Genomic DNA, 12,492 nt, shown 5'->3' on the forward strand with positions numbered 1-12,492 from the left:
CTGACTAAATGTGATAAAATATTGTTTTCATATTCCTTGAATTGACCAAAAATGACGTTTACTACAATGCTTATCCACTGAGGTTATAAATTGGCCTGTATTTGAATCAGTTTCTTAGTTAAAAATGACCTATTACTCAAAGGTTATATATTATTTTGGGTTGGCACAGGGTATTTCTTTATAAATAATTCTGATTGTTAGTCTCTCGTTACTGGATCCTAGAATTTCTACATTCTCAATTTTCCAGATTAAGTCCACATTACCAATGATGCTTTTTTCTGTAGGCACCCACATACACTCAGACTTTGTGTCCTTAACTTTGGTTTGGGACATATTCTTTTTTTTTTTTTTTTTTTTTTTAGATTTATTTTTATTATTTTTTCATTGGAAAGGCGGATATACAGAGAGGAGAGACAGAGAGGAAGATCTTCCGTCCGATGATTCACTCCCCAAGTGAGCGCAGCGGGCCGATACTATGCCGATCCGAAGCCAGGAGCCTCTTCAGGGTCTCCCACGCGGGTGCAGGTTCCCAAAGCTTTGGGCTGTCCTCGACTGCTTTCCCAGGCCACAGGCAGGGAGCTGGAAGGGAAGCGGGGCTGCCGGGATTAGAACCGGCGCCCATATGGGATCCCGGGCGTGCAAGGCGAGGACCTTTAACCACTTGCGCCACCGCGCCGGGCCCGGGACATATTCTTTTTGCTTCTATGGCATTGTCTCAGTCTGAGATCATAGCCAGAGATTGGGGCATAGGTTATGTCTGGTTCCTTCTTGAGGGGATCCAACATGACATGTGGAGATGTTCAGTCACTACTTCCTGATGACGGGGCTGATTTTTACGGGTAAATTGTGTCTTAGATAGCAGAAACTCTATGCCTTGTTCCTAGGCAACCTGTTCATACTACAACCTGGGGTTTCTTTCAAAGTTTTTGTCTGATTCTATGTAGACCTATGAAGCTCCAATGGAGCCATTCAAGAGCCTTAGTTCTTTTTGATGGTTGGCCCAACTTACTTTCCCTCCAGCCTTTCTCCCTGATCACCTCAGTTTTGTACATGGTGTATTATTCCATGGATAATCACACGTTTCTCTGTCTCACAGGAGGCCTCCCAGCCCATGTCCAAGAAATTCCTACCATTCCATCCACTCTAACCCAGTGGAGCAGCAGCCATTTTACAGCAATGGTAAAGATTCCCCTGCAAGAAGCTTCTCTCGACACGATTCATGTGTCTTAATTCCTATGATATATCCATCATATCTCTAAGGTGTCCCAAAGTCAGATATCCCCAGTAAATACGTACTTCTTTGATGTCCACGGGGAGTAGTGGGCTCATGTGGGAAGAGGTAGTTTGGCAACTGACACTCATGGAGACTGCCTAAAAATGTTGTTTCTTACAGTGAACCCCAAAGAGGAAGACTTGGAATACACTGAGGTCCAGATAATTCAGCTAGAAGACAATGGGAATGGTACGTTTCTGGAAAGAGATTCTGGCTGTAAATGACAATAAATACTGCGCTTCTCCTGAGTGCTAGGGACTACTAAAAACAAGGCTGTCAAACAGGGCAGACGCAGAACCCTACAACATGGAACTTAAACCTTTGAGTGTGAGAGATATCCTTTCCAAGCTTACTCTTAAGCTTGATTTTAAAATGGCATATCCCAGTAAATCTTTAGAATGGAGTTAATCTAGTCCCAATATTAGTGCATTTCTGAGGATTCATCAGATGTCTCATTGTTGTAAAACATCACCATGAGCCTCATATTATTCTGCCTGATCTTTACGGTGATTCTTCCTTTAGCCTATGATCCTTAGTTCTCACAGATGTGTCTACTGATATGCAAAGACCCGAGTGCCCGCTCTACCTCTCTGAAGCATGTGATTTACTACTTTCCTGTGGAAGTCAGTAAATTCCAGTTGCTTCAGCAAGAGGCTCTGTGCTCTCCAACCTGTATTACAGCTCAGAAGCTGCCCCCACGTGCTGACTTGGCACAACTGCAGAACTCAGCTTTTTCTACTTCCTCTTTAAGTTCCCAGAATATTCTGCCTGCTGTCCAATGTCTAAAAACCACTGTTTCATCTTTAAAAAAAATCTTTTTCTTGTTTAACATAGAAAGATAAATCTAGCTCCTGCTACTCAGCTTGACTAGAATGAGCAGTTCTATTTCACCTTTCTTAATCATTGTCTCTCTTAGGTATATGGTTTTAGTTCCCAAATGCCAGGGAAGTCACCTCAAAATTCTTAAGAAAAACCTCTGGGAGCCCCCTCACCATCTTTGCCTTGACACACTTGGGGCGGGAGCATGGGGAGAGGGAGAGACAGACACAGGGACAGGGAGACTCCTCTGGTAGGACTCCTTGGGCTGCTCGCGTACACTGGATCCTACAGAGCTCCCTTGAACACTGCTAGAAATAAACATTCTGTTGTGAAATAAGCTGTCTATCGAGTCTTTGCAGAAAAATTCCTTCACTAAACCCTCAAAGTTTGCATAAAGACTCTGAAATCATTTGCAAAGCTCTCTGCATAATACCATTATTCTGAAAGAGGGAGTATATAGCTTTTCTAATATCATTAAAAATATCTGTGACCCCAAGAGGCTGATGGTTAGAACATGGTGAAAGAGAAAGTACTCCAGAGTATGCCTTCCCTTCCACCAAGCTACAACGTTGCTTTGGTGATCTACCCTTTTCTTTGAGGATCTTAATTTTTAGTATGTATCAGCAAAGGAATCATATCTGCGAAATTTTCTTCTCATGTGTCTTCACCTTTAACAAAGCATGGCAAATGTGCTCATGTAAAAGAACATACCCCTCCCATAGCATATATGTGTGGGGAGACCTAATGGAAACTTACCAAAGATGTTGGTACTGATGCACTTAACTGTAAGTTAATTATAAGTTAGGAGAAGTAAGACCCAGGAAGAAAATTTTCTCAACATTTGGTGGAGGAAGTGGTTTCTCTGTGTGATATTAAGGGAGGACTTCACAGACCAATGGAGCTTGAGATGAACTTGAAGAGAGCTGTGTTAAGAAATGGTGAAATGGAAAATTAAATGTATTGTAGGCCATGTTGGGGCTTGGGTGGGGAAATCATGACAGTAATGGGTTTTGGCCAGTTAGTTAGCAGATGTGGACCTAAGTGCATTCTATACCCTTTCTTTTTACAGCTGATACCCTCATGGCATCTCAAGAGGACCAGGTCAGTTTCATTCCCCACTGTTTTCTGCCCCGCTCCTCTCCATAGCCTCCTCCTTGCCCTCTTTTTCCACTTCTCCTTCCATCTTCTCTCCATTCCAGGCTGTCTCAGTCATCTATTCTGATGTGAAGATGGAGCTTCCAGATCCATCATGAAAGGCGGCAGGATGTCCTACACCTGTGAGTTGTCTGTGATCCAGAGTTCCACGCCTACCACAGTCTTCATGATCCCTGACGTGACCAGTTAGTCTCAGCTTTCCAAATCTCTCTTGTGTTCATTCACTCCAAAGACTCCTGAAGCCAAATGGCCTCTGGAAGACTACTGAGGTGGCTGGGATGGACAGATGTCACTCTTTGCCTGCTCTGGATTTGACTTAATTTACAGAGTTTGATGTAAGGGAAGGAAATAAGGAGAGAATCAGACATACAGATTTTGGTGAACTGGGATGGGCACAGAAGTGGAAGAGTGAGTGATCCTGTGTGCTGCTGAGTGTTCCGACAACATCTCGCTGGTGAAATTGCCTGCATCAGTTGGTATTACCATGGGCAGGTGCACAGACTGCCCAGACTGCACAGACTCTTCTGCCTTCATAGCTGGGATGCAGATGCAGACAGAAAAACCCACCCCAAACTGTTTACAGAAACAGAGATTTAAGAGAGATTATTAATGCCTTACACAATCATGACAAAAGTTAGAGAAACAAGGTCCAGGCTGACCTTCCAAAAGTTAAATACTCATGTCATTGCCACAAAGATTTTCAACATCAGAGAAAAGAGGTACAAACATAACCTGTTTAGCTGAATAACAACTCTGTATACACAAATTTAAATTGGAATCACTTGCATAAACTCTTGATAAACTCTGCTTTTTAAAAACAATATGTAAAAGCAAAGCTAACTGATATAAAAGCAAAATATATTTCTTAGATCTGCCCACTGAAAATACTTAGGAAAAATTACCAACTCCATAGCAACAAGCATCCCTAACACAGCTGTGTTCTCCCAATACTATTTTTATTCAATATAAATAGGGCTACTACAAAGAGTTAATGTGAAAATTATTCTTCTAATGAGTAGAGAAGGAGTGAAGGAAATACACAACAATTTTGCATGGATGTTTGATTTTACACCTTCTGATTAATATTAAAAAACTAAAAACCAAACAGTCTGTGCTTGTTGTAGATGATATCCTATAAGTTTCTTAAAGACATCAATGTTTACCTTTGTTGTTCACTGATAGATCTCTCAAACACCTAGAACTGTTTATGATACACGGTGTATTATTAATAATTTTGAATGAATGAAGTTTTCTTTTAAAGTGATAAAAAAAATTTGCCCTCCTCATGAAAAAAGAGATCTAACAGAAACAGAGCAAAGGCTTTGGCTCTCTAGAAAGTTTCAGGTTTATGTTTAGAGCTTAGCAGTGGTCTGAGTGTCCTTGATAAACAGATGCTGCCAAGCCACCTGTTACATAAGCCCTTGAGCAATAACTGGAGTAGAGAGGAAGGATTGCTCCCCAACACTCACTCAGAGCAGATTGGCATTGACCTCCTGATTCTTTGGATCTTCCTCTACAGTCTTACAAGAGTATTCACACAAGACACAAATACTCTCATACTGTAGGTCATTCAGAAAGATCCATCAGGATGACTCTTCCTTAATCTTCAGTACGATTCTTTCTGAATACTTGATCTTATGAATCCATCCACCTTCCACAGCTCACAAGTCAGAGTAGAGCCCTACTTTTGGAATCTGATCTTCCAGGCAGAGTGGAACACTTGGATGTTCACTTTTTTTTCCCACAATCCTGAGTAGGGCTATAATATTGTAATAGTCACCTTCAGTTCAAGCTGGCATATTTAAATCAGAATGGAGGAGGCTTTGTCTCTTCCCCAGCTGGTCATAGGGAATTCCACCATCAGACTATAGTTGTTGGTTGAGAGAGGTGGGAGAGCAGCAGAAATGAACCAGTCATGGTTTATTCAACTTACCACTGCCTCAAATCATGCCAGAGATAAATCACAACCACTTACTGGAATGATCCTAGACACAGATGATTTTTTATGGTTACTGGACCGGGCAACTCCAGTTCAAGATGTACAGCTCTAGTCTCTGGTATGACAGGTTTCAATATTCAGTGGCTACCATGATGCAGTTTTAGTTAAGAGCCTAATCCGAAAGGAAAACAAACCAAAAAAAAAAATGGTAGTTACTTGAAGAAGTCATAACTTCTCTCCAAATCTTTAGGGTTCTTGACTATAATGCTGTAGTCAAACCAAGCTACAGGCTTCATACAATATCCTGATGGGGCAAGGTACACTGGACCCTTTAAGTATACTGAATCACAAAAAAACAAGGATGAGCTGGTTGCAGAATAGCTGGGACAAGCTAAAGGTATCTTTCTTCGTCAGGGATCTACTAAAAGATAGTAGCCTTATAGTTATTCAGTCAAGAGTTCAAATAGAACAACCAAACTCAACATCCAGAGTCTGCCAACTGTTGAGTTTCTTTTCTAACATAATGAGAGTGACAACTTAACTTTCTCTGGCAAAACTGTTTCAACATGTTTCAGTTGGTCAATTCAACAATAAGACCTAAGATTAGATGTTCAAGGAAGTAAAATAACATGGTAATTTACATCAGAAAAAGCTAGATATTTTGCTGAAGACAGTGTGTCAGGGATGAAGGAATAATTGTACTTTGAACTAAATGAATCTATGCAGGCACATTTAAAAGACAGAATCCAATGTACTAACTCAGCTGGGAGTGACACAAAATAGTTACTGTACTGATAGATGAAAATCTATAACTCAGGGCCAGGACTGGAAGGATTTATTGCTGAATTCTACCAAACCTTTTAGGAAAAACTAATTCCAAATCTTTACAATCTATTCAAAGCAATATGAAGAGAGACAATCCCACCAACTCCTTCTATGAGGCAACCATCACCTTAATTCCAAAATCAGAAAAATATACAAGAGAAAGAGATTTATAGACCAATATGCCTGAGGAATACAAATGATGAAAAAATCCTCAACAAAATATTAGCTAATAGAATCCAACAACATAATCAGAAATATAATTTTTCCAGACCAAGTGGGATTTATCCCTGGAATGCATGGATGGTTCAATATACACAAATCAGTAACCATCATATACCACATTAACAAGTTCAAGAATAAAAACCATGTGATTTTCTCAATAGTTGCAAACAATTCATAAAATACAACATTCTTTTATGCTGAACACCTTAAGCAAATTAAGTACAGAGGGATAATTTCTCAGCACAATCAAGGCAATATATGAAAGATCCAATGTCAGCATCATATTGAATGAGGACAAGTTGGATGCATTTCCACTAAGATCCGGAAACAGACAAGGATGTCCACTCTTGCCATTGCTGTTCAATATATTCCAGGAAGTTATCAAGAGCTATTAGGAAAGAAAAAAGAAATCAAAGGGATTCAGACTGGAAAAAAGAAGTCAAGCTATCAGTGTTTACAGATGACATGATCCTCTATACAAGGGAACCAAAAGACTAAACCAAGAGACAGAACTCACAAGAGAATTGGTCAAGGTTGCAGGACAAAAATCAAATTGCCTTTGTACACATAAACAATTTCTTGGCTGTGACAGTTATTTAACTTTCAGGATCAATCCCATTCACAGTTGCAGGAGGGGAAAAAATCTTAAATACCTTGGGATAAATTTAAACAAGGACGCGAGTGAACTCTGTAATGACAACTACAAAACATTGTAAGAAGATAACAACGCATGGAAAAAATCTGTCATGTTCGTGGATAGGCAGATTCAACATCATCAAAGTTCAATATTAGCAAAAGTAATTTAGAGATTCAATATGACTCCAATCAAAATATTTATGACATTCTTCTCAGCTCTAGAAATATAATGATGCAAAATTCACGTGGAAACACAAGAGATCCCAAATAAAAAAGCCATCTTAAATAACAAAAACAATGCTGGAGAGATCAATCAAAATATCAAACTTCAATATATATTACTGGGCCACTGTAATCAAAACAGCCTGCACTGGCATAAAAATAGACATGAACATGAATTCAACAGAATAGAAATCCCGGAAATGATCCCACACATTTTTTATTATCTTATTTTTATAAGCAAACTGAAATCAATCCAAGGAGAAAGGGCGGTCTCTTCAACAAATGGTGTTGGCAAAATTGGATCTACACATGTGGGTCCCTACCTTACACCTTACACAAAAATCAGCTCTGTATGGATCTACAGATACAACCTTACACCATCAAGTTACTAGGGAAAAACACTGGAACACTCTGCAATACTTAGATATAGGCAAAGGCTTCATGGAAAAGACCTCCAAAATCGCATGCAGTGAAAGTAAAAATACATAACTGAGATTACATAAAGCTAAGAAATTTCTGTGCTGCAAAGGAAACCATTAAAGTGAAGAGGCAGCTAGCAGAATGGGAGCAAATATAAACCACACAACAGCTAGAAGACGTACATCCAGGATTTACAAAGAACTCAAGGAACTCAAAAGTAGCAAAACAAACAATCCAGTCAAAAACAAGTAAAGGACATGGATAAGAATTTTTCAAATGTTGAAATTCAACTGACTCATGAAAAAAATGCTCAATTCTCTAACTAACATGGAAACACAAATAAAAACCATAATGAAATTCCACTTTTTCCTAGTCAGAATCTCTCTCTCTCTCTCTCTCTCTCTCTCTCTCTCTCTCTCTCTCTCACACACACACACACACACACAAACTGTAAATGCTGACAGGGATGTTAAGATGGGGGAAGTACCCTAATCTACTGCCAGTGGGAATGCCAACTAATGCAATTGCTATGGAAGACAGTAGGGATATTCCTCAGATATCTGAAAACAGATCTACCATATGATCCAGGCATTCCACTTCTGGAAATATATCTAAATGAAATGAAATCTGCATATGAGACCATTACCTGTAACCCCACATTTATAGCAGTGCAATTTACAATAACTAAGATATGGAACCAACTTAGATGCCCATCAATTGATGACTGGATAAAGAAAATATGGTGTACACACACAGACACACACACTATGGAACATTATTCAGCCATAAAAAGAATGAAATCTTAATGATTGCAAAAAAAATGAACTAGGCTGGAAATAATTATGCTTAGTAAAAATAAGCCAGTACCAAATATGATATGTCTCTCTGTGACAACTAATACAGAAAGCACAAAATGTAATAACTAAATATTTTTTTATCATTTTTTTCTTATTTCTCTACTTACTAAGTCATAATACCTTTGTATATTGAGAAGTTAAGCTTCTTACTGTGAAGTGAATGGCTATCCTATTGTTATAATTTGCAAAAAAAAAAAAATAAGAGGGGGAATACGGAAGGAGGAGGAGGCAAAGGGATGGAGGAACTCCTAGGCTTCTAAAATATGTGTCATGAAAAGTATGAAATCTTATTTTATATAATTAGAAATAATAAGAAGAATCACATTCAAGAGTGATCTGGTATACATGAAACTTAGATAACGAAGAAGACACCTGCTTTACAAATGAAATTGTTGATGTGAATTCATCCCATGTGATCCTAACTCAACATTAACTACACCTCCTCAGAGGACACTCCCTTCCCCCACAGCACTGAAGAATACATTAATGATGGAAGCACGAGTTTCTTTGAAAAGCTTAATAGAAACAGATCGGGGGCAACAGTGAAGATGCTGCTGCCGTAATGGATACCCTGATTATGATGGAGTAGAATACCATTGATTAACATAGACAAGAATGGCAACAATAACAGGAAGCAAGGCCAAACTGGAGGTCAGAGTCAGAATCGTGACATGAAAATAGATGAGCAAGTCCTACTTTATAACTGAAAACAAACTCAAAGCCTAGCTTAAATCCACAAAAAGAGTTGTAATCACCCACATTTGGGCGTTAGTTACTGTACCATTCAGAGTTCAACGGAAGAGAACAGAATCCATGCTAGCTCATCTCTGAAGCAAGGGATTAGTTTTAGAGTGTTGGGAGAATGGCTGGAGAAATGAGGCTTTAGAACGAGTCTCAAGAACAACTACCAGAATAAACTGCCTACCTCGCCTGGCAAGAGACAGTCATTGTTACCACGGCTAAATCAAGATCCCAAAAGCCACAGAATTAGACTGACAAGATGTAGAAACTCAGAAGAATCAAACTATTCACTTCCATCACCCAGATTTCCTAGGAATCATATAGGGATGACTTCATTACTTAGAACTCACCTCTGGGTCAGAAGGTGGTCTGTTCACTGAAGGAAAAACTGTACATGGAGTCCTGAGCTTTATCCCATTAGTCTCCAGTAATCAAGGAGATATTCTAGAAAGTTGGATTGATATGAAGAGAACTACTCTTGGGATCTGCCACCACAGTGGTGTGTGTGTGTGTGTGTGTGTGTGTGTGTGTGTGTGTGTGTGTGTGTGTGTTTGTATATACATGCAGCATAACTAATAAGGCATGCTTTTAAAATTCAGGATATTTCAGTTGAAGTCCACGATGTGTGGATTAATAGCTGTAAGTTCTTAAAATTTTTGGGGTTCAGTATCCTGCTATGCAAAGTTTCTACCTTATTCTACCAGCTGTTGTGGTTACCTTCTTACTCCAAGACTTTGGCACTTGCTGGTTCCTCTAGCTACTGTACCCTTCCCCTGATTGCTGTTGCTTGCTCCTTCACAACTTTCAGTGTCTATTCAAACACTACCTTTTCTATGAAGTCTTTGTTGCCATTTGCTTAGGATAGCAACATACCCTAAACATCACCAAGTCTACTCATTTTACACTAAGTTATACTTTTCACCACCTAATATTCTTTTTTTCTCTTCTGAAAATTTATTCATTTATTTTTTCAGGTTTATTTTCCTAATTTCCTGATACAGTTTCATAGGCTCTGGGATTTCTCATCTACCTCACTCAAGCCTCTCCCTTCCCTAACTGCCCCTCTAGTATTGCAATAGGTAGTCCTTCATGAACAGTCAGAAGTCCATCATTCCACTATTGAAGTATTTCCCAACATTGTAGGCATGGACAATGTCAGAGTGTCCAGCATCCTACTGTCAGGATATATTCAACAGTTTCACCAGGAATCCATCTTTGGTCTGGATGCAGAGGGGCATACTGCACTATGTCTGCATGTCTGGACTTGTTAGTCTCCATTATACTTCTATTATACATCCCCTTAAATACACCACCAGAAACACAGTCCACAACAGGGAGAAAAACAGAAAATATACATCAGCATGAAGTTAAACAACATGTTACAGAATGACCATGCATTGCTAAAGTGATGAAATTGAAAATGAAAATGCTTCTTGTAGAAAGTGATGCTACTGCATGACCCATGTGGAGGTGAAGAAATGACAATAAAAGCAAGAATCTCAATGCCCATGTGATGTAGCAAAAACAGTGTTGAAAAGGACATTTACAACATCAGGTGCTTAGAAATAATCAGAATATCTCATATGAATGAACTATTAATTAATCAAAAAGACTTATTGAAAAAAGAAACGAATAGAAAGTGCAAAAAAGATAAAATTCACAGCAAAAAAATCCCTAAGATGAGCAAAGCAACCCCTCAGCCATATTAACAAAGAACATCAGGCAAGGACAATCATTTTAAATTACAGATAAAAGAGGAATGGTTCCAACTTGCTGCTCTTTACGTAGGTCATGACACTGTTGTATAGGCAGTTCTAGAGATTATACTTTTTTTGTTCTTTAGGTATATTTAGAAGTTTCAATAGGAGTGCACCTTAATTCCTTAGTAGAAATGCATTCTGCTGGTTTTCTTTGATTCCTGGTATTTTGCTCTCCATTACATCCTTCATTTGTGGGGTTACACATGTGTATTTATTCATCTTTGTGTATTTTTCATGGAATTTGTCCTATGTTAGAGTGAACATATGATATTTGTCCTTTTGTGATTAGCTCATTTAATTTAGCATAATGGTCTTCAGTCAGGCCCATTTGGATGCAAACAATATAATTTCATTCTTTTTTAATAGCTCAATAGTATCCCATAGAGTAGGTGAACCATAGTTTCTTCACAATGGGCATCCAGGTTCTTTCCATGTTTTTGGGACTGTTGTTTCGGCTGCTCTGCTTAACTTTGGCTTCTTTTGTGGGTTTTAGTGGGAAGATCTTTCCCTTTGCCATTGTTAGTTATAATTAACTTCCTTTCTTTTTGACCTCAATATGTTTTGAGTCATGATTCTAAGGCTGGCTAAGTGTTGGCATATTCTAACTTCTTCTTTTATTAAAAAAAAGGATTTATTTATTTTACTGGAAAGGCAGATGTTCAGAGAGGAGAGACAGAGAGGAAGATCTTTGTCCAATGATTCACTCCCCAAGTGGCCACTGAATACCTCCTACAATCCTGCATCTCTTTCCATTCCTTCACGAATTCCCATAATTGTGATATCCAGTTTTTTGATGGTGTTATTCACTTCTTCAATAGATTTTTTTGGCTTTTTACAGACTCTCTTCTATATAGTTAGTTAACTGTGTATTCTCAAATTGGCTGTCTTCCAAATCTGATATTCTTTCTTCTGCAGCATTCATTCTACTGCTGAGGCTTTCTATTATGTTCTTTCGCTTACATATTTCAGTTTGGACCTGTTTTATAAATTCTATCTCTGTGGTGATATATTCTTCCAATTCCTTGAATTCTTTCCATTGTTTTTCACTGTCTGTGAAGAGCTTTATGATGAGTTTTTAATACTCCCTATCTGGGAGATCCTCAGTATCTTCATCCTGCAGCTCTAACACTGATATGATCCTTTTTTTCTTTTTTCATTTTGAGGGAAACACTAGTTTCCCCATTTATGCTGCTTCCTGTTTTTCTGTTGTCCTTTCCCATGGCTTTTCAGAACTGTGAGTTTCCTTGCTCTTGTTGGTGATGTCCATACCCCTGTGGGCCTTCAGTCCCTGATGTTTTGCTAGTGTTTTCTCAGGTACCTGGGGTCAGTGAGGTTGCTGAGGTACAAAGGCATCTGCTGTGCACCTTCTTGGGGAAAGTTCCTCTTTGACTTGCACTGTCTATAGCCTCTCTGCCTCCAGATACTTGCAGCTGTGGCCGTATGGGTCAGGACTACACCCTCCTGTGCTATCCCATGTCTGAGTTTCCGTGCTAGCCAGTTGCAGCTCTCACAGCAGTTCGAGCAGCTGAGCAACATCCACTGTGCACCTGCTTTGGGAGAGTTCCTCTCTGACTCACCTTCTCACACCCTTGGTGGATCCCAGGTGCGTGCATTGCCAGGCAT

At 39.1% G+C, this 12,492-nt stretch overlaps 1 long non-coding RNA gene across 1 annotated transcript; it reads left to right on the plus strand.

Moving 5' to 3' along the window:
• The first annotated feature begins 1,404 nt into the window (after window positions 1-1,404).
• LOC121171515 lies at window positions 1,405-3,428 on the plus strand. The gene is made up of 3 exons (XR_005886146.1): window positions 1,405-1,462; window positions 3,162-3,193; window positions 3,292-3,428. It is a non-coding gene; the product is annotated as an uncharacterized LOC121171515 (long non-coding RNA).
• The last annotated feature ends 9,064 nt before the right edge of the window (window positions 3,429-12,492 follow it).

Source organism: Ochotona curzoniae, unplaced genomic scaffold, assembly GCF_017591425.1.
Source record: "Ochotona curzoniae isolate NIBS_2020 unplaced genomic scaffold, NIBS_Ocur_1.0 scaffold_2683, whole genome shotgun sequence".
NCBI lineage: Eukaryota > Metazoa > Chordata > Mammalia > Lagomorpha > Ochotonidae > Ochotona > Ochotona curzoniae.